Source organism: Lissotriton helveticus (genome assembly GCF_964261635.1).
Source record: "Lissotriton helveticus chromosome 1_1 unlocalized genomic scaffold, aLisHel1.1 SUPER_1_unloc_14, whole genome shotgun sequence".
NCBI classification, from domain to species: domain Eukaryota; kingdom Metazoa; phylum Chordata; class Amphibia; order Caudata; family Salamandridae; genus Lissotriton; species Lissotriton helveticus.
This window is the reverse complement of record NW_027611653.1, coordinates 1,221,443-1,242,248: the sequence shown is the minus strand read 5'-3', so window position 1 is coordinate 1,242,248 and position 20,806 is coordinate 1,221,443. Positions and strand designations below refer to the sequence as shown.

At 44.2% G+C, this 20,806-nt stretch overlaps 1 protein-coding gene and 2 long non-coding RNA genes across 3 annotated transcripts in view; 2 read left to right on the top strand and 1 right to left on the bottom strand.

Moving 5' to 3' along the window:
* LOC144805553 (uncharacterized) overlaps positions 1-19,982 on the bottom strand; it is a 37,596-nt gene extending 17,614 nt beyond the window's left edge. The window contains exons 1-3 of the long non-coding RNA XR_013605539.1: positions 19,891-19,982; positions 19,421-19,487; positions 8,375-8,552 (exon numbers count right to left, since the gene is read on the bottom strand). This is a non-coding gene — a long non-coding RNA (uncharacterized LOC144805553). The remainder of the gene's footprint in view (positions 1-8,374; positions 8,553-19,420; positions 19,488-19,890) is intronic.
* The window catches only part of LOC144805540 (uncharacterized), a 215,678-nt gene that overhangs the window by 153,181 nt on the left and 41,691 nt on the right, over positions 1-20,806 (top strand). The gene's annotated exons all lie outside the window — the stretch shown is intronic.
* The window catches only part of LOC144805552 (uncharacterized), a 39,524-nt gene continuing 39,296 nt past the window's right edge, over positions 20,579-20,806 (top strand). The window contains exon 1 of the long non-coding RNA XR_013605538.1: positions 20,579-20,628. This is a non-coding gene — a long non-coding RNA (uncharacterized LOC144805552). The remainder of the gene's footprint in view (positions 20,629-20,806) is intronic.

The window sequence follows — 20,806 nt, the reverse complement described above, 5'->3', positions numbered from 1 at the left end:
GGACCATAATGTCCGACTAGAGTAAAGGCCTGCCCCAAGATCTTAGCTTTAACGATTAGCCACCTTCCAGCTTTGTCAGAAATCTGTGCCCCAAGAACCACCTGTGCCCCTCTCTTTACTAAAATCATCAACCCCTTTGTTACAGCCGTATGGGATGTGCAAGCTACCTGAGAGATCCAGTTTTGGGCCCTAAAAAGATCCAAGGACTCCTCCTTTGATAGGTGGGTTTCCTGCACAATGATGATCTGGGCTGAACAATCCTTCAGGTAATGTAGAATGTTGTCCCGCCTCGCTTGTACTCTAAGACCATTGACATTCCAGGACAGGATTTAAATTTGTATTGTTTTCCGTCCCTTCTCACCCATCTTTCTAGGGGATCAAAGTACCAGCACCAAAACTCCAAACACCTAATCAACACTAAAAACTTTATAGAGGCAATAGAGGATCTTTTTTTTGTCTTTTACCCCACTGCTCCCCATCCTGTGCTCTCCCAATACCCCACTCCCCATGGGAAACCCTCCCCTATTTCTTCATGAACCAAGGCCATATGGGTGTCCCCCCAAAGCAGACGTGATATTTGAAAGTAGATATAAGGTGTAAAAAAATTATATCCAAATGAATTTTGCCATTACCTTTTTATTAAGCTTGCAAAATTCATACCCTTAGGATAAGATCAAAGGATTTTACGCCCTATCCCAATAGTGTAGTAATAATGTAGTAGTGTAGTAATAATGTGATACAATTCAGGAGAGAGGTCTAGTCCCTGGTTGTAAGTTTTTAATAAAATCGTCCAACTTTTCTACAGAATGGAAGATGTGCATCTTGTTATTTAACATAACCTTTAAAAAAGCTGAAAATCTCAGCTGTACAGAGGCTCCTAAGCTCTTTAGCCTATCGATCCTTTGTCCCATCTCCCACTGCCTATTAGAGGTGGTAGCAGAAACATCTGATCTAATCTCGTATCTAGCACCATCCGCCTCAATAGATTTCATCCCCGGGGCTTTTGACAGTATTTTCTCTTTCATAGAATATGTTAGAAAATTAATTAAAATTTTCCTGGGTTTAGACCTGTTTGTATTAAGTCTAAAAGAATCCCTGTGGGCTCGTTTTATGTCTTTTGCTATATCCTCTTCTAACTCCTCCATCTGAAGCTTATTCTTAATTAATTTTACTACATATGATTTAATATCATCACCCTCTCTGCCTTCAGTTACTTTCAGGATTTTCAAATTATTTTGTCTCTGGAAATTTTCCAACCTTTCGACCCTGTCCAAATTCTCTCTCTCTGCAGTCCTTAGTTTGTCTATTTCAGCGCAGTTTGTCTGTACGGTTCCCTAAGCTCTATGACGTCCTACTCTAATGATGTAGTTCCGCAACTGAGGTCATCTATCTTTCTTTCCATTACCTCACAGGCCTTCTTTATCTCCAACTGATTCGACTCTGATATTTAAACCTGTTTTTGATTTCCGCTGATAATACTGCTAAGGGTGCTCCAACAGATGAGTCCTCCTTCTGTAGGTGGTGAGGGCTCTGTGCGAGGTCTTCAGAGATAGGGACTAGGCTACCTGGATTTTTAGCGGAAAGCTGATTGCCTGTGTCGGTATCAGAGTCTGTATTCATCTGAGACTTTGCTACCCCGTCTCCATCGATCATCTACCGGGGTCATCTAGGTGGCTTTCAGGAGTTACATGCTTGGGACAGAACTGATTATGACATTTTTGGTCCGTCGGAGCTGTTGAAGATTCCACACCAGTTCAAGATTTCCTTGAGCGACTTTGTTTCATCTAGTACCTTTTCTGATGATTGGGACTTCGAGACTGTTAATAATATGATGTCAGATGTAGAAATGTCTGCAAAATTCACAAATCGTGAATATTTAGTAGGTTCATCGGGTTATGAGCAAATGTATTGTTATAATCACTATGGTCATCATTTCTTGCATAAATCTGCAAATCCTAGAATGTATTAACTTATAACCAATAGGAACATTGTCCTACGCCACCAAAGGGTAGCTCAAAAACATTTTATGGCAAATTTCCATACTTTTCAGGTTTTAATGTTTCAAATCCAGAATCATTTTACTTTAAAAATGTTAATAAGACAGGAATGAAAAGTATGTTGAAAAATACCAAGCAAATTTATTCTGCGGCCTTTTATGCTCACCTGTCTTCACTAGATTTTGACTTTTGGAAAGACAACATTAAGACAAAAACTGTCTGGGGCACAAAAGACTGACAAGTGCATGGATTGGAAGCCTTATTTAGAGCCTGCATCATCCCAGAGCAAATAATGTTTTTGAATGACACTGTCCAACAGACGTCTTGTCTTTTGTTAGCCAAGATAAAAAACTTGAACAAACCGTCCATACCTACAACTACACCTGATAGTAACAACACTACAGTGGGGGAGGTCGACGCACATACTATTTTGCTTCACAACAGAACAGATCCTGATTGGAAAAAATGGTTAATCTGGCCCACAGACACAAACACCTGACAAGATAGATTTCTGAAAAAGACACAAGGGTTCACATTCACTAGGCCAGATCCAAGATATGTTCAGAGACAGCATCCAGGAATAGTAACATCATACAGTGTAGGGAAACTGTGCCTTGAGTGGCTAAACAAATCTACACTAAAGGAAGTAAAACAACACTTCTCTTTATTTAAAGATGGAGCTGATCTGAGGGACTCCTTACAAGGACCTACTAAACCGCGTCATAAACGTTTTATATATGCCGGTATCTATGCATTGTATAATGAAGCATGGAAGAGACTGCAGAACGAATACGAGAAATTGATCGTATTCATTTAGAGAAATCTCTCTCTGTAGTTGACAATGGATTAACGGTTCTGTCATCCAGGATATATTCTTTGGACAGCATAGCATCCTCTGCCATAGACATAATAGAACAGGACTTGGTCATGTTGCAACATGGTCAGTCACAACTACGTTCTATAATGCTATGAGGCTGGATGTTACAAAACCTACATTCAGACTATGTGCCTTGGCGCCTAATCAACACCACGTCACTGTTTTCAGAATTTAATCTCACTGATAGATCAATCTGGCACAGAGGGGAGCAGACTATATGGTGCTGCGCATTGAAAAACTGGAAAGATTGCCATTAACTGTCGCTGAAAGACCAGCCACAGAATGGATAATACACTGAACAATCACTCTGCCTATTACAATTTTCCATTTTCAGTATTGCTTAAAACATATACCAGCAGGCACATATGAAAGGTTGGGTAAAGAATACATCAAGACATCCTGGGACTTACCATACACACAGATGTTGGAGTGGGGGGAAATAAGTGTTTCTTAGTGGTAAAAATTGTGAAAACGCACTAAGCGGTTCTCTCCTTTGCCAGGGTATTAATTTACACAGGGCCTGCGATGGTTCCTCTAACAACTTATCCTGCCACCTGCAAGGTTCACCAGCTGCAGTGATTGATCCAATTTTTGGACAACTTTCTAATGGAAGTTACCTCATGTTGAATGATCACAGCTGCTGTGGCATGTTGCCAGGTTTGCCCTATCTCGTAACTGTGTCAGCCAGGGTCACTTGCTGTATGCAAGTATTGTTTCCAAAAACCAAGACAGACTGGGAGTCGCAACTTTGGCCTTCACTGAACATATCTGCTATACTAATTGATACTTTAAGCAGAATGAAAGCCATTCTTTTGCAAAAAACTGTGTCATTGACCTCGGCCAAAGAGACGTATGATCTAAAAGTCGCAAGGACTTCTGCAGAGATACATGCCCTTTTAACAACAAATTGCCCTATACAGTTCTCAGAAATGTTAAGTTGTATCTTAAACATGTCTGATACGAGCGGTATGGTACATGTATTTAAGACAGTTTTTTCGGGACTGTTGGCACCTTTTGAAGCAGTCCTAGGCATATTTCCAAACTTCGTGCACTCTGTGTTTGGCGGACTGCCTCTCCTTCTGGGACTTGCAGCAGGGATACTATTTTTGCTCCTACTGCGCCGATATGGCAATCCAAATAACCAGCGATACCCAGTTCACCATGGAGAACACTCTACTGGTGATGAAGTGTTGTGAGCGCATAGTCCAAATTTTGGGATTAACTCGTTTAAGAGAATTGAATACTACATGGTTTATGTCATTTAGACCAATCTGGCAAGATTGCATCTTACTTGTTCTACGATACCTGCTATGCGGAGAAGAATGTGTGTTAGACATCTGTCTCACACTCCCATTAGTCCTGCCAACGGATGTTGATATTTTGCTTGGACCAGTAACGGCTCATGCACTGTGTTGTCCCCAACGGCTACCAATCCTGATGACAGCATTCATTGAGATCTCACAGACGCACCATGCTACTGCTGAGGTACGAGTGGAAAGCGGCACACAGGTTCCTTCAAATTCAAACATTGCTAAAGCTACTAACGCAGACGGCGATGCTTCACATCTATGTGCGATTGATCAACTTAACGAGGTAATCCAACTTTCACCTACAATGGTAGACAAATTCTTTACAGACTTAGAAGACTTGATGTTTTCCCCAAACAATAACACTGACTTTTGATTTGGCACACAGTGTCTGAGAGACTCTGAATTCGACCTTCATTTTTTAAATTTTTTCAAAACAAAGTTTCTAACTTTGGAACTCTTTTTTCTATGATTAATTTTTGTTTTCCAAATTTGTACCTTTTCATTTTTTGGCACAAAGTAATCTGCTTAAAGTAGAACTATTCATAGAGAACCAGAATTCTTTGAAAAATCTTCCAAGTAAGACAATATTTGACCTTGTCCACATTCAACAAGTTTATATATTCTGCCATGAATTGGTCTTGACTTTTTCTTCTGTATTTAAGAGCCATTTCATAAATGTATTTTTGTGTTTCATTCGGATAGCATTTTCAAGTATCAAATGATCTGCTTTGAATGAAACATTGCTTCAAATGCGTACAGCACAAATGCTTTTTTTGTGTACAACCAATTCTAATGCATTTTTTATGTATTTTGGGTGGGTTTTTAACATATCATGTTTAGATATGTTTTTATGTGTTTAGAACTTAGTAATGTCGTACTTAAGAAAGTGGAGTGGGTGTTGTGTGGTGTTTTAGGCCCTGAGTGAATTTTCCCGATTCATGACCTTATATAGGTACAATTCACATTGCCCTTATATAGGCATAGAAATCAAGCCCTTATTTAGGAAAAGCCTACTCCACCGTCTCCAGACAGTCCAAAATGCCGCAGTCTGCCTGGTCTGCGGCATCTCCCTACGAGAGCATATCTCCCCCTACCGGAAAAAACTACATTGGCTGCCAGTCCAAAAAAGAGCAGAATTCAAAGCCCTCACACTCGCCCATAGGGCAAAAAAAGGAAAGGGCTCTGCATATCTTGTCTCCTGCCTCCGCCCCTACAGAAATGCTCGCCTTCTCCGTTCTAGCTCTAAACATCTCCTCGCCACAATTAGATTAAAAAAAACACGTTCTGGAGGGAAAACCTTCCAAGTCTCCGCTTCCTCTCATTGGAACAGACTTCCCATCTCCATTCGGATGATACAGGAATAACTCCCCTTCTGTAGAGCGCTCAAAACCTTCCTTTTCTGCTAAAAACTTCTCCCCAGTTTCTGATCCAGCTTAGTATACCCAGAAGCGCCGGGACACCCCGTTGGGGTAGCTGTGCGCTATATAAAATTCACAAATAATAATAATAATAAAAATAATAATAATAATAAAGCCCATGCTACCCAAATACAGGCATGGCTACTTCCACCCGTACCAAACATCACAACGATTTCTTGGAAAACCGGCTTAAACAGTAAGGGAACTCTTCCTTGCTTGAATATTGATTTCTCCAAGAACTCAGATACTTACAATGAACAACTATTCCCCAGGGGTTCATTATGACGTTCATATGCCCGACTTTACGTCAAACTATGGCATTCCTAAACACCTTCAAGGTATAAATATACCTTCACTTGCTGTGGCAAACTACGGTGGTTTGGAGCTGTTCGTCTATCTACTTGCCCGATACAGCCTGCTACAGCAAGTGCCGAAGGACGCCGACTCTCCAGCTGACGCACTGATCAGGAAGCTGCCCTGCTCCTGACGAGAATCCAGCTCCAGTGTTTCCGGCTCCCCTTGCGGGATGTTGGGAAATCGAGTCCTGAGACTGAGATACCAGACCTCCTTCATTCTAACCAAGGTATGGAGCTGATTAGAACCTAGAGGAACCTTTGGTAGATTCTTGGCAAAGAAAACTAAAACCTATGCTACACAATACCTACTTCTTCAAGCGTACTAGACTTAGGTTAGGTACATTGGGGTAGGCGTATTTTCGAAGCACCAGGGAGTATTTTAGCCTGTGTATTTATGTATGTATTTTTATATGGATTAGAAACCATATAATGCTCTTACAGTATTATTGTATATTACTATTTACGCTGTACGCATTATACTTTGAAGTCTGCCTAACGATTGTAGCAGTTCACTTCTCTTGCATGAGAAAGAAGACTGTTCAATAAACCTTTTATTGAAAAAGCCTGTCTCTCTATTTCTCTGCAACTCTGTAGAAACTAAGCATGCACGATTGACTGAGAGAAATACTTATCTATTGGTTCCGCGACTCTAAGAGATATATTCTTATTCTTGGGAAACAAAGTTGTCATGATTATGCGGTGGTCAGAAACTAATCCCTTCTTGTGTATTCGAGAAAGTTTCTAGTGACCTCTGAGTTCGCTGGCACACACACAATTAAGTTTCGTATATTCGATAGAGGCCTAGTTGACCTCAGTCCTATCTCAAATCTATAGGATATATTATTCCAATGAGCAGAGCCTATTGGGAATATAGGAACTACACTACAGGACAACATGGATTTGTCTCAGTTAACCCTTTTAGTATGGAAGCTAACCAAAGAAATTCAGGAACTAAGGTAGGAAAACCAGGCCCTTAGACAAGAGCTGGATAGAACCCGAACAGAATTTACTAATTGGAGAGACTCACAACCAGGAGAAAATGAACCTATCATTGCTCCTGGTAAATTTGGTCCCTCATCTTTTTTTTCCCCTAGTACATAAGGCCCTAACAATGATCAGAACCTGCAAGTCACCGTGGTAACTCCAATCCCAGTTCCCTTGGCAAACCCGGAACGATTTACTGGTGGTAGTAGTCATTTTACTACTTTTCTGAGCCAATGCCAGTTACACTTTTTATGTAAACCGCAGGTTTTTTCCACCGACACTTCCAAGATAGCTTTCATCATCTCTTATTTAGGAGGCGTGTCGCCCACCTGGGCTATGCCTTTGGTTGACACAAATGAAACTTTATTGCACAATCTAGCTGCTTTTAAAACAGCTATGTCCAGTTTACTTGCCAAACATGTTTTTATTCAAGCATCCGATAACAAGCGTTTAAATCTACGCCAGGGGTCCAAGGATCTTTAAACTATGTAACAAATTTCACAGATTGTTATCAGAAACACACTGGTCGGAGGAGAAAAGAATATTTTTATTCTATCGGGCCTTAGAGATGAATTAAAAGATTCTTTGGCACACATTGTTAATTTGCCTGAGGACTACACAGGATTTTTAGATCTAGTGGTTAAGTTAGATCACTGATTGGGAGAGCGAAATAGTGAAAGACCCAGAAGTGATTTAAGAACTTGGCATTTTAGAGTTGAGAAAAAAGAAACAGAAGAAAAGACCACACACGTGGAACCAATGCAGATTGGTGGTCTGTTTCTCAGTCGATAAACACAAAACACCAGCACCACCCTATAAAGTAGGGGCTCTCGTCTGGTTATCAACCAGAAATATCCAGTTTGAAGGCCCCAAGAAACTAAAACTTAGGTTAATTGGCCCCTTTCCCATAAATAACATTTTGAATCCAGTTTCAATGAGATTAACTTTGCCCTCGGAATATGCCATCCACCTAGTTTTTCATGTATCTTTGCTCAAACCACATGATCCCTCCACACGAAAAGACAACCCTCCTCCACCTGTTGTAGTTGGAGCAATATTGCAAATGAAGTAAATCGCATTATAGATGCAAAACGTATACATGGTCAATTACAGTATTTAATTGACAGGAAGGGATATAATGTGTCAGAAAGATCCTGGGAACCAGAAACACATGTACATACTCCAAGATTGGTCAGATCTTTCCATGCCTTGCATTTGGATAAACCCCGTCACATACAAAGACCTGGGGGGGAGGGGGGGGGGGGCATTTCCTGCATGTGTAAACGGTCTTGGCATGTACACGTGAATTACTTGGGAAAGATCTAAGGCCCAAATCACCTTCACATGCACATGTGAGAGAACCTGAGACCCAAAGCTATTTAAACTCCACCAACTTGGTTCCTGATGCTTCGCTTCGTGCCTAAACACTCACCAGACTCCGGACCTGGGTGGCAGATCATCCGAAGCTTTTCAGCGCTCCACCCTGCTTCCTTCCCTGTCTTCACTCAGTGTCTTCGGCTGTGTTCTTGCTGTTCGGAGCACATTTCAGACGTTCCTTCCTGTTTCTGAATTTCCGGCTCCAAATCCTCTCCCAGCACGTTTCCGATTTCCTGCAAAAGAGAAAAGAAAAGAGATTCAACAAAGGGTTGCCCAGCAACACCTCGCTCTGAATGGTAAAGCGTTAGCATGCTTGAACACATACCAGTAAGAATTTAAACTTTATCAGAACTGTGGCAGAGACCTCTTGACCTTCTATAAATCAAGAGAACGTTTTGAAACTCTTTCTGAAACAATCCAAGGACTTTATGGACATTGAGTAAGTGAAGAACGTTAAAGTAAAACGGACATTTGTGTAAATACCTTGAGTCTGATTAGAAGACTGAAAGGGAACAGAGAGCTTGATTGCTATTATCATTTATATATATTTAATGTGAAATTACGGAGCCAGTCCCAGGATGCTTGTTTCCGGTCCATGGAAGACATGGCTTGGCAGTTCGGGCTGGACTGTTCCCAGGAGGCACAGGGTCAGACTGATTTGCATATAGCCAAGTCTGAAATGGGGTGGCTGAGTGGGCTAAAGAATGGTGATGGATTAAACCCAGATCAGTTGACTGGGGGTAAGTATTTGATTTGCTCAAACGCTCCATCCATCATCCCCTTTTGTATCGCTTTGTTCGCCCCAAGTGTGGCAGGGTATGCTCAGACGTGAGTCCCTTGCTCACTTGGCCACTGGATTCAAGATAGCCTGGCTGATGAGGATTATGAATCCGAAACCGGTCCCAGGATGCTTGTTTCCGGTCCATGGAAGACATGGCTTGGCAGTTCGGGCTGGACTGTTCCCAGGAGGCACAGGGTCAGACTGATTTGCATATAGCCATGTCTGAAATGGGGTGGCTGAGTGGGCTAAAGAATGGTGATGGATTAAACCCAGATCAGTTGACTGGGGGTGAGTATTTGATTTGCTCAAACGCTCCATCCATCATCCCCTTTTGTATCACATGTGATTATTGGCAGTGGTCTGCATTTTCTGAGACTCTGGCTTTACTGCCTCACTGATGAGTGATCCTATCCACTTACGGGTACTCACTGACACCAAAGGTGCTCCTCAGCCCTTACCTCTACGCTCAAAGATATCAATTTATAATAGGATCTTCCAGTTAAGCCATAGGCTAGTTAGTAAATTCTCTCTCTCTCAATCTATGCAGCCTCCATTTGTAACTGCTTCGACTGCCTACTCTTTGGAGTGCAGACCGTTGGCAATCAAAGTCTTGTATAGATCATGATTACTGGACTATTTATACTTCACAGATGTGCCTGCGATTACTCTGTGGCATACTTTTTCCCTAAAACAGCAGTGTACAGACAGTATTTCCTTGTGAGAATTAGTTGGCACTGAAAGTCTATGTACCATTCTATTGTGAGTTAACTTCAAAACTATTTATCCTGAATTTTTTTAATGGATCAATATTGCTGATTTTTCTTTATTCCCACCACCTACAAGTGGTGTAATTGTTTTGATTTTCATTAGTAAATCCCCGTGCAAAAGACATTGCTACCAGCGCCTGGTAATAGTATTTATGAAAAGTACGTCAATTTATGAGATAAAAACCTTTAACATCACAAATTCCTTCAATGAAGCCTTTCTTCTCAGTCCACCTCACTTTCTCTCCTAACGAATGTCTCTCACGAATGTGGCCCCTCTTCTATCCTTTTCAGCCTCTCATTCCCTCACTCAAGTGGACCTTCATGGTCTTAATTTATCTCTTACTTTCTCTTTCTAGCTTCTCACTTTCTTTCTCCACTATTATCTCACTATTTTCTTTTAACTCTCTTCCTCTTTTTCAACAGCCTTTTTTTTCTTTCAATGTGTTTTTTTCTCGCTCATTTTATTCTTGCTTTTACTTTTTATGTCTCACTGTCTGTTGTATGTTCGCTCCCTTGATCTTGTTCTCTTCTGCTACCTCTGCTGCTCTTTTTCTCCCTCAGTTCTTCTCTAATCCTCATCTTTGTCTCCTTTTATCTCTCTCTTTATTTTTGCCTTATTTGCCCTTATCAACCATTGTCTGCATCACCCTCTTTCTTTCCTCTTTTTCACTCTGTTCTCTGATACCTTTAGGTTTCCTCTTGCTCTCCCTTCTCATCTTTCTCACTCTCCACCCTACTTGCAGAGTGTGCACCTTTAAGCACTCTGAATAAGGGGGATCCATATCTGACAATCTCTGGCTGATATCCATCATCTCACAAATTCTAAATGCTAACCTTTGACTTTTTCACTCTATTCTATAATTCCCTTGATTTACAGTCACTTTCATGTTAATTTGTTTCTGTTTTGCTCTGGTTGTTACCCTATTTCATTCTCTCAAGCTATTTCTCACTTAGTTTTCACATTCTCTTACAGGTAGATGCATCAAGCATTTTTGCAAGCGCAAACGGTGCAAATCGCAAAATTTGTCCGGTTGCGCCCGCAAAAATGGCATTTGAGATGCATCAAGGTTTCATGCACTCGCAATTTAAGAATTCGCAAATAATTGCGAGTTCTCAAATTGCGATTGCATTTAAGGAATCGCAATTTGCGATTCCTTAAATGCAATGCATGAACCATTCCAAGATTGCGAATTCGCAATCTGGGGCCGCTATTTACCGTGAAGTCTAACTACGTGGTAAATAGCAAAAACTTAGAAATATGCACTTTAGTGCATATTTCTAAGTTGTATGTTACACACACACATGTCCTTGGGACATGTGTGTGAGCAACACCAGTGAACATTAGCATTTCAGGGGTGCCTTAGGACACCCTGGCACCCTTGAAATTACTTCCTTATTTGTGATTCGCTAATTGCTAATCGCAAATAAGGAATGAATGGGAAAGCCATTCCTTATTTGCGATTAGCAATTAGCGAAACGCAAATAAGGAATCAGTAGAAATCCCAAAAAATATTGCAATTCCTGCATGCATCCCGTTTTGCGAGTCTTTAATAACGAATCCTTAAAATTCGCTATTAAAGACTCGCAAAACATGACTTTGATGAATCTGGGGGTTAGTCTATCTTTCTATCTCTTTTGCTTTTTTGGTCACACATAAGACTACCAGATTTTGAAAACAACAAAAAACTGTACATTTGAAAACTAAAAGAAGGACGACTATTTTACCTCAACTGAGGGGTATGGGATGACAGTGCTTATCAACAGCGAAATGCCAAGGAAATAAATAAAATGCCAATTTAAACACCGCTTCATACCTGCTAATTAAATTGCTTTCTGATAACAGAAACTAGCCAGTCCTCCTTTGGAATACATAAAAATGTGCCTCTTTCAGTTAACCCTCTATGAAAACAGGGACAGGAGACAAATTTCTTGAAATTTGAAAAACTGGGGTTGTCCTGGTAAATCTGGGGAACCTGGTCACCCTAATCACACACGCACTTCATAACCTTTGTTTCTCCTTTGCTGTTTCTCGTTCTGTTTTTCTACAACATTCCGGATCGCAGAGTTGAAAGGGTCTTATCTAATGTATGGTTCATATGAGGGCAGATGGAGTCACATCAGGGCACATAAATGTAAACAGCCCAGTGCAACCAACTCTCAGGGCACCGAAGGCTAGGGGTCAAAGTTCAAAATGCTCCTAGGACAGAGAACATAGGCACAGCTATTGTTAGTGCAGCAGGCACAGTGGCACTAGGGCTGAAGAAGAGGTAAGAGGCGAGGCCAAGACAGAGACCAAGATGGTCGCTCGGCTTTAAAGCTCTGCCAGCAGTCGTTGCAACAACGTGATGTCCCGCTATCCAGCGAGGCTACCAGGCAGGGAAAAGACGCCAAAATGCAGCGGAAGGGATCCTGATTAAAAGTCTCCCTGCGGTGCTGCGAGAAAACCACCGGAACGGCAGAAATCGGCGACTCCAGGCAAACGGACGACTTTCAAGATGGGGGAATCGACGATAGGAGGAGACACCGGGTGTGGCGGAGGAGGGACTGAGCCAGCAGCTGGGGTGCTGTGAGTCACCGGGCCACGGGCCGGAGCGTTGAGCGGCCACATTGTGGGCAAAGCGGTGCTCGGTACTGGCGGGAGGTCTGTTTGACCTCTGACGGTCCAAGCGCGTCACTCTTATGTCTGCGCTGATCGCGGGGGCACACAGGGATGGTGCCTGTGATCGCTCCCCCGTCGACACCTGGTACAGCATTTCCAAAGTGCCCTTGGGGATCTCCTCCCCGCATATGCACTCGCTCGGCCGCGGCCTGCGCTCTTCCCCCGCAGTTCTCCATTGCTGTAACGCTTCCTGGCGTGGCTGCGATGCTCCTGGAGCGAAAAACGGAATCCAAACCTCAGCAGTGTCTCCGCCCCAGCCACCAATTTATGCTGCAGCAAACTTGAAATATTAACTGCCCACTGCACATTGCCTTGTCTTCAAACAACCTGCTCCGTGGAAGTACTGTGCCTCGACCACTGCTGCGCCACAAGCTCCATTGTGGGAGACAATAGTGAAATACCCAGAACCTCCCCTGTTGCCAAGAAAATACAAACACGGGTTGGATGCCCATTCCTTGCCGATCAGTTCTGCTTGCCTAATCTCTCTTCGCCAGCTACTTGCACCTGCTCTGCGGCCATAACCAGAATACTCTGGCATTGGGCTTAATTAATACTTGGTGGGTGGAACTGCGGTATGGGCCACAAAGACCCCAAACAGCATCTTCTCCCCTTCGAAAAGGTCACCGAAGTAGCCCAAGAAGCCCCTGACAACATGGCGGAAGGTGACCAGAAAGACACAACACTAGAGGGTGATACCAACCAATTAGGTTCCCTGCTACAAGAGATGAGAGCGGGGTTCAGAGCCCTGGATGTGCGCTTTGATGCCCTAGATAAGCACATGGCGGATCTGAGATCGAAGATCCAAGTTCACGACAGAAAACTCGATGTGGTGGAATCGCATACATCAGATCTAGGAGATGGAATGGCGCAATCCTTGAAAAGGCTTGGCCGAATGGAACGTTACCTCAAAGACGTCGCAATCAAGAAAGAGGACTTAGAGGTGCGCAGTAGCCAAAATAGCGTGCACATTTTGGGTGTTCCGGAATCGACAGCCACTGGTCACATGGACACCTTGGTAGAAACAATCCTGATAGACTTGTTTTGTAGAGAAGTCTTCACTATGGGCTTTGTGATAGGACCCGCTAATAGATCACTAGGTCCAAGGCCCAATCCTGGATGCCCGCCCAGACCCATCACTGCCCGTGTCATGAACTTTAGGGATCGAGACACGGCCCTGCGCCTGGCACGAGAACCGGGCGAAACGGTATGGCAGGGCTCCAAGCTGTCCCTATACCCAGACTTTACAATCATGGTACAGGAGGCCAGGCGGAAATACACTGGAGTTAAGGCAACACTCAGAAATCTAGGACTGCTCTATCCATCTCGGTTAGGTGTTGAGATCAATGGGAGAGCCTGTGTCTTTGACAATCCTACAGAGGTGCAGGAGTTCTGTCACACTTACAAACTTAACAACAAACGCCCAGCTGAGGACAAAAGACTTCCCCCTCCGCAGAGTGGTTCAGACGTCAGCATGGAACTATTCTCGGGATCTGGGCATGGCTAAACTGTTAATATGGTCTTCCTTTACATGGAGACTTTAATAAGTTGGGATTTCATTCAATCACTTTATAATATCATTTTTCATTGCCACGTAGCTGTAGGGCCGCTGCCACCACCCCTAATGGTGTTCACCTAATAATTGTTGAGTACTATTTATGGTTGTTTTTCAGCGATGCAGAGGAACTATTAGTACTGCACTGTTTTTGGATAGTAATGGTTTTGCCTCTCTGGTAGGGTGGGGAGGCTGGGTGGGGGGGTGAGGCTGGGACATTGTTTAGCTACACTGAGACGTTCTTAGGTACACACTTGGATGTAACTGGCAAGTACGCACGGTTGATTTTCATTAAGCACTCATTTTTACCACCACCATGGCTCAGTTAGGGTGTAATTCTGTACCCTCAGAGGTGGTTTTGGTGACATGGAACGTCCGCGGCCTGAACAACACTCGCAAGAAAAGGCAGATAACACAGTATTTACTACGTCACAGGGTAGATGTAGCTTTCTTACAGGAAACTCATCTGCCTCCTAGTGATCAGGCCCACTTTGCCGCAAATTGGGGAACACATCGATATTTTGCCAACTTCTGCAACTTCGCAAGGGGCACTGCCATTCTTATACATAAATGACTCCCCTTCCATTTGCATTCTGTAATACGTGACAGTGAAGGCAGGTATATCATTGTCCTGGGCACGTTAATGGGTCACAGGGTGGCATTGGTCTGTGTGTATGGCCCCAATAGCGACTCCCTGGACTTTATTATACCCTACTCTCTAAACTGGTGCAGCTAGGCCCAGTTCCCCTTTTACTGGGGGGTGATTTTAATATAGTCCAGGACCAGTCACTTGACACCACTTCGAGAGCACTAGATCCCAAACCGTGAGCACGAAAGGCATTGAGCTCGCTTTGCGATCAATTCTCCTTAATTGACATAGGTCGTACGCAAAACCCGCATAGCACTGACTATACTCACTACACTGGCAGTCATACCACATGGACGAGGCTCGACTATTGGATGGCATCCCCAGAACTTATCAGCTGGTGTCATGTAATCCGGACGCTTCCTCACACATATTCGGATCACTCCCCGGTATTATTAATATTGAAGGTCCCACGATTCCCCAGCCGCGCATTAGATGATTAAGTTTTTAGACAGGAATAACGAGAAGCGATAGAGGACTACTTCGTCATTAACACTGGTTCAGTAGACACTGTGGCAATGTTATGGGAGGGTTTAAAAGCATACATGAGGGGCGTGTGTATATCCAAAAATGCCGGTGTAGTGCAGGATTTGTGCAGTAAGTTAGCCCGCATGGAAAAGGACCTAGGGCCGTTAAACTCTGAACAACGCCATTGGCGTGGGTCTCCATTCCATTTTTGCTGTTGCCTCATGTATTTTTTCTGGTGTTAGATGCTTTGGGCACTGTGCCACTGCTATCCAGTGCCACCGTGCAAGTGCTCCCTATTGTAAATTGATGTACTAATCAGTGGTTCCATGTTTGGCTATTAGGTTTACTTGTCAGACCCTAGTCTAGTGCACTGAGTGTGCCAGGGCGTGTAATCCAAATGCGGCTCGTGGGCCTGCAGCACTGGTTGTGCCACCCACAGAAGCAGCCTAGTAAAATGTGTCTGAGGTCTGCCGTTGCAAAGCCTGCGTGCAGTCTGGTACTGTTATGCTGACTGGGCAAGTGCACCCACTTGCCAGTCCCTAAACCTTCCCTTTGCTTCATATTAGTCACCCCTATGGAAGGCCCAAGGGCAGGGTGCATTGTAAGTATAAGGTAGGACAAGCCCTGGTGTGTGTGGCATGTCCAAATAGTGAATTACAGCCATTTTCGTTTTTCACTATTGCAAGGCTACCTGTTCTCCATAGGCCAGAATGGGCTGTTAGAATTGTTACATTTTATAATCCTAATAGGCTCAGAGAACATGGTAGAAGTTCGAGTTTAGTATGCCTGAACTCAGAATAATAAAATACATCTTTTAGTAAAGTTTATTTTAACATTCTGTGTTTGCAAATACCACTTTTAGAAACTAGGTATTTGCTTGTCTAACCATTCAAACCTGCCTCTGCTAGTTTGTGTATTCCTATGTCTGGTTTCTGTGAGTGACAGGGCTGGGGAATTCCAGGAGACAGGCTGAGTCACCCAGTGGTGAATAGAGAGATCTGCAACTTAATGGGAGGGAGGAGTGCACCTGAACTCTGAATAGGGCTGTACCTGCCTTCCACAATGCTGGCTGCACCCCCTGGGGAGCAGCTGATGTCTCTGCCCTGCACACTTAAAGAAGAGAAGGAAGACTGTCAACAGAGTACTCCAGGACTGTACTTGCCTTCCACAATGCTGGCTCCACCTCCTGTGAGGCGTCTGATGTGCTTGCCCTGCAGGGAGCTTTGATTTGTTAACAGAAGAAAGAGGGTGGTGACCCGTGGGCCTGCTATTTACCTAACTATGTCTTGTGTCTGCCTCGGCCTTAGAGTTCATGGTGGCCCACCACGGGGACTAGTTCTTTTAAAGTACTAGTCCCCGGTGCGGGTGTACAACCATCCCTTCAAGCTCATCATGGCGGTGAGTGAACTCAACTTTTGGTTACATTCAGAATGCCCGGAGCAGAAAGAGCTGTGAGTGTGTGTGATAGAGGTGAAGTCCACGTGGACTCTGTGCTGAACGACGAGCACGCAGGGGAATGAGCAGCCTGGAAGGGCATTGTTCACCATGCCGGTGTCCAGCGAGATTCCTACTACTGACCTGTTTACCCAGTGCAACATAATACGCAATGGAGCCATGTCCCATTAAAAGCAATCCTTCCTCGTTTAATGTTTTTTGGCAACTTAACTTTCCTTATGACGAGAGTATCAAGTCTGCTTTGACAATTTAACTTGCGTTTTTTTTAGACCGCGTACATCCTCAGGGCACTCTTAATTTCCATGCATGTTGGACAGTCCTGGCATGGATTCGTCGTTTTAATAGTTGGTGGGTGTAATCAATGGATGGTGCACGGACGTGATAAAATAGTATTCGCCCTAATGTTCGGACTCGCTTGTACACCCAGTGCTTTACTTATAAGAGGATAAGTATGGATTTAGTGGGTCCTCTCCCAAAATCAAAAAGATGATATATCTATATACTGGTTATTGTCGATTACGCAACTCAACACCCAGAAGCATTTCCCCTACAAACACCAAGCACGAAATAAACATCAGTGAAAAGTTACTAGAATTGTTTTCGAGGGTAGGATTTCCACAAGAGATTTTGACAGACCAGGGTACCCCCTTTGTTTCTTGTTTAATAAAACAAGTCTGTAAAACCTTGAAAATTACCCAAATAAAAACATCGGCTTATTACCCTCAGACAGATGGTCTGTGCAAGTGATATAACGCCACCTTCAATCTAACCATGAAGAAAATGCTAACCACCGAAGGGAAAGAATGGGACATGTTGTTGCCACTCGCCCTCTTTGTTATTTGAAGCCAGGTTCAGAGAAGCTTGGGTTGTTCTCCCTTTGAACTTCTTTACGGGAGACAGCCACAAACCTTGCTAGAAATTACAAGAGAAGCGTGGGAACAAGAGAAACAAGAAGAGACACAACACCATCTAGAATATACCCAAAGCCTAAGAAACCGCATACAGAAATTGCGAGATTTTGCTCACAAAAACCTAGAAAAAGCTCAAAGAAGCCAGCAGATGTCTTACAATAAAGGAAAGAGGTGACAACAGTTACAGGTCCATGACTGGGTGCTCCTATTCCTACCTTCCTCTATATGCCAAAAACGGGCAGAATGGAAGGGACCATATGAAGGTGCTGAAAGGATAGGCCTCACTACTTACCGGTTACGCCTTTCCTTAACCAAAACCCAGATATACCACATAAATCTACTAAAGAAATGGTTGGGACCCCTCCCCAAAGACACCCATTACGTTTTGTCTGACTCAAAACCCATTCATTCAACAGTGACTCAATTGCCCATAAACGAACATCTAACAGAGGAACAAAAAGTGTCTCTTCAGACCCTCTTAGAGTCCTTCTCCTCCATCTTTTCCGACCTCCTGGGAAAATCAACAATACTCGAGCATGCCATTGTTACCCCACCAAATAAAGTAATAAAACAACGCCCCTACAGAATACCAGGCGTTAGGCGGGACGCAGTTCCTGCCGAAATAGAGAGCATGTTACAACTAGGAGTCAAAAAACCTTCCAGCAGTAACTGGTCTCCCCCATTGTCATAGTTCTGAAACCTGATGGTTCCATCCGTTTTTGTATAAACGTCCGAGCAGTCAATGCCATCTCGAAATTTCACTCATACCCATTACCAAGAGTCGATGAATCGAGAAATTAGGCTTAGCCCAATATATAAACACATTCGATCTTACAAAAGACTATTAGTAGGTACCACTTAAACAGGAAGACCAAGAGAAAAATGCCTTTAGCACCTCTAATAGGCTATACGAGTTTACTGCACTGCCTTTTGGGTTACACAGAGCACCAGCGACGTTCCTAAGACTTATGAACAAAGTTTGCTCCCAACATCAAGAGTACTCCTTAGCCTTCATAGACAATATCATAATATTTAGCCCTAACTGGGAACTACATCTCGTCCATTGTGGGAAGATATTCCAAGCACTTAGGACTGCAGGGCTCCACGTGAACTCCAAAAAGACCAGGATAACCTTCACCAAAGTGAAATATTTGGGCTATTTATTGGGAGATGGGGCTATCGCTCTGCAACAAGAGAAATTGAGAGCAGTCTTAGGCACCCCCTTCCCTACCACCAAAAAAGGCATTAGATCCTTTTTGGGCTTACAAGGGTGATACTGCCGGTTTAAACCCAATTATTCTGAAATAGCAGCAGCACCACTAACCGACCTACTGAAGAAAGAGAAAAGGAACTAAGACTTGGTAAATCCTCCCCAAGCAGCCAGAAAGGCATTCCACGAGCTCAAGTGAGCCATAACCTAAGGCGGAGAAACCAGCAGGGAAGACCGGAAAAACGGAGAACACCTAACAGCCTTCCGAGAGAGAGAACTGGAGCCTTGGGGAGGTCACAGCTTGTTAGTGAGGAGGGAAAGTCGAAACAGAAGGAGACCAGACGTTGCTGAAGGACGTGGAGTCACCACGCCATGGCCCCGGAGTGACGTGGCTCTTACAGGTGAGTGGGCGTCTATGGGGCTTTTGGAAAGGGGCTGAGTCAGAGAGGGATGGGAGGGGAGGCCGAGGGGTGAAAGGGACTCAGGGAAAAGGAAATAAGTGAGATGGAAACAAAGACAAGAGCAGAAATCATCGGCTACTCTTTTTCTTTTGGTTGCTCCAACCTCTACCCCCTTCCTTCACATTTATGCATAGCTATTATTTATCCCTCACATCCTCCCTTGACTAAACCATAAAGCATAAAACACTTACCTGAGTCTTTTCCTTCCGTCCGAGGGACGGCGGCCGAGGCTCACCTAAGGGACTGAAGGGGAAGACCCTGTGGGAAAGAAGAATATAAAAGAGACAATCAGTCATTGTGATTTCCTGTAATACTAATAAAAAGTGCACACCAAGAAAACATTCAATGCAGTGTGCTCCTTCTTGACCGACTCTTCTACAACGGGGAGCTACATACTCTCCCTCCAGGGAATGGGAGACAGACACACAGACACACACTCAGGAAAGCATACATACAGTGGTTCTATGCTGGCATATGTACATTGTTTTATAAAGATGGTGGAACTATTGCTTTGAATGCACTCTCTTTTCTTAAGTCACACATGTATGACGCAGTTCAGAGTCTGGAAAGCTCTGCAGCCCCTGCCCTGAGTGTTGCCTCTCAGTGTCCTGAAGATGCCCCCGCGCTCGTGCGTCACCCTGGGGTCAGAGGCCTCCCTCACCTCTGCTCGAGCCCCGGGGGCCCGGCCTGTGAGGAGGGGGCCCGGTGTGTTATTCCCCCTCCTAGTGATGCGCGAGCTCAACAAAATAAAACAATGCGTCTCACTTCTGGGCACGCGCAGGACCGCGCGTCACAGCTGCGCATGTGCGGAGCGAAGACACTACGTCCTATCGCCGAGTTAGGACCTTGCACGGGGTACGGACTGTGAACTGAGAACACCCAGCCGCACTGCGCATGCGCAGAGGAAAGACATTTCCCCCAGAGGTGCGGACCGAGGAGCTGTGCATTTAAATACCTCTCACCCCGTGCTGTTGCGCGAGGCGCCTCGTGCTCTGCGGCGGGAGGCAGTTATATCTTATTCATTGTGTCCCCGCGCGGACACTGGAATTCTTGTGCTTCTTTGAGTTCCCACCTGTGCTGGCTCTGAACTGGAGCCCTTCACTGCGCTCCGTGCTGCGAACTAAATGAAATCTTTCTTGCATCGACTTCTGGAGTTGGATTGTAGTAACATCGGTGTCTGTCCTCCGCGCATGCGCAGTTGTTCATACAAGGCCCTCTTACACCCTCGCTCCGCAGGAGTCAGTGTCTGTCCCCCGCGCATGCGCACCTAATCCGATGCCTCTTTAGCCCGCGCTGTGGAAAGCAGTGTCTGTCCTTGGCGCATGCGCAGTTGTTCATCCACAGGTCCACTTGTAACCCGACCCACAACAGAGAGCACAGCACCCACATGAAACCCCAGGTGAGGTCATTTATTTAATGCATTCTTATAAAGCGGGGGCCTTACCCGAAGGTGTCACAGCACCGTACAATAGAACCAATAGAACCAGTGACGTTACATGAGAGAACTGTTACAGAATGCAACAAATAAAAATATCAGCCATAGAATCAAAACAACGTAGGCAAAAGGCACACAATCT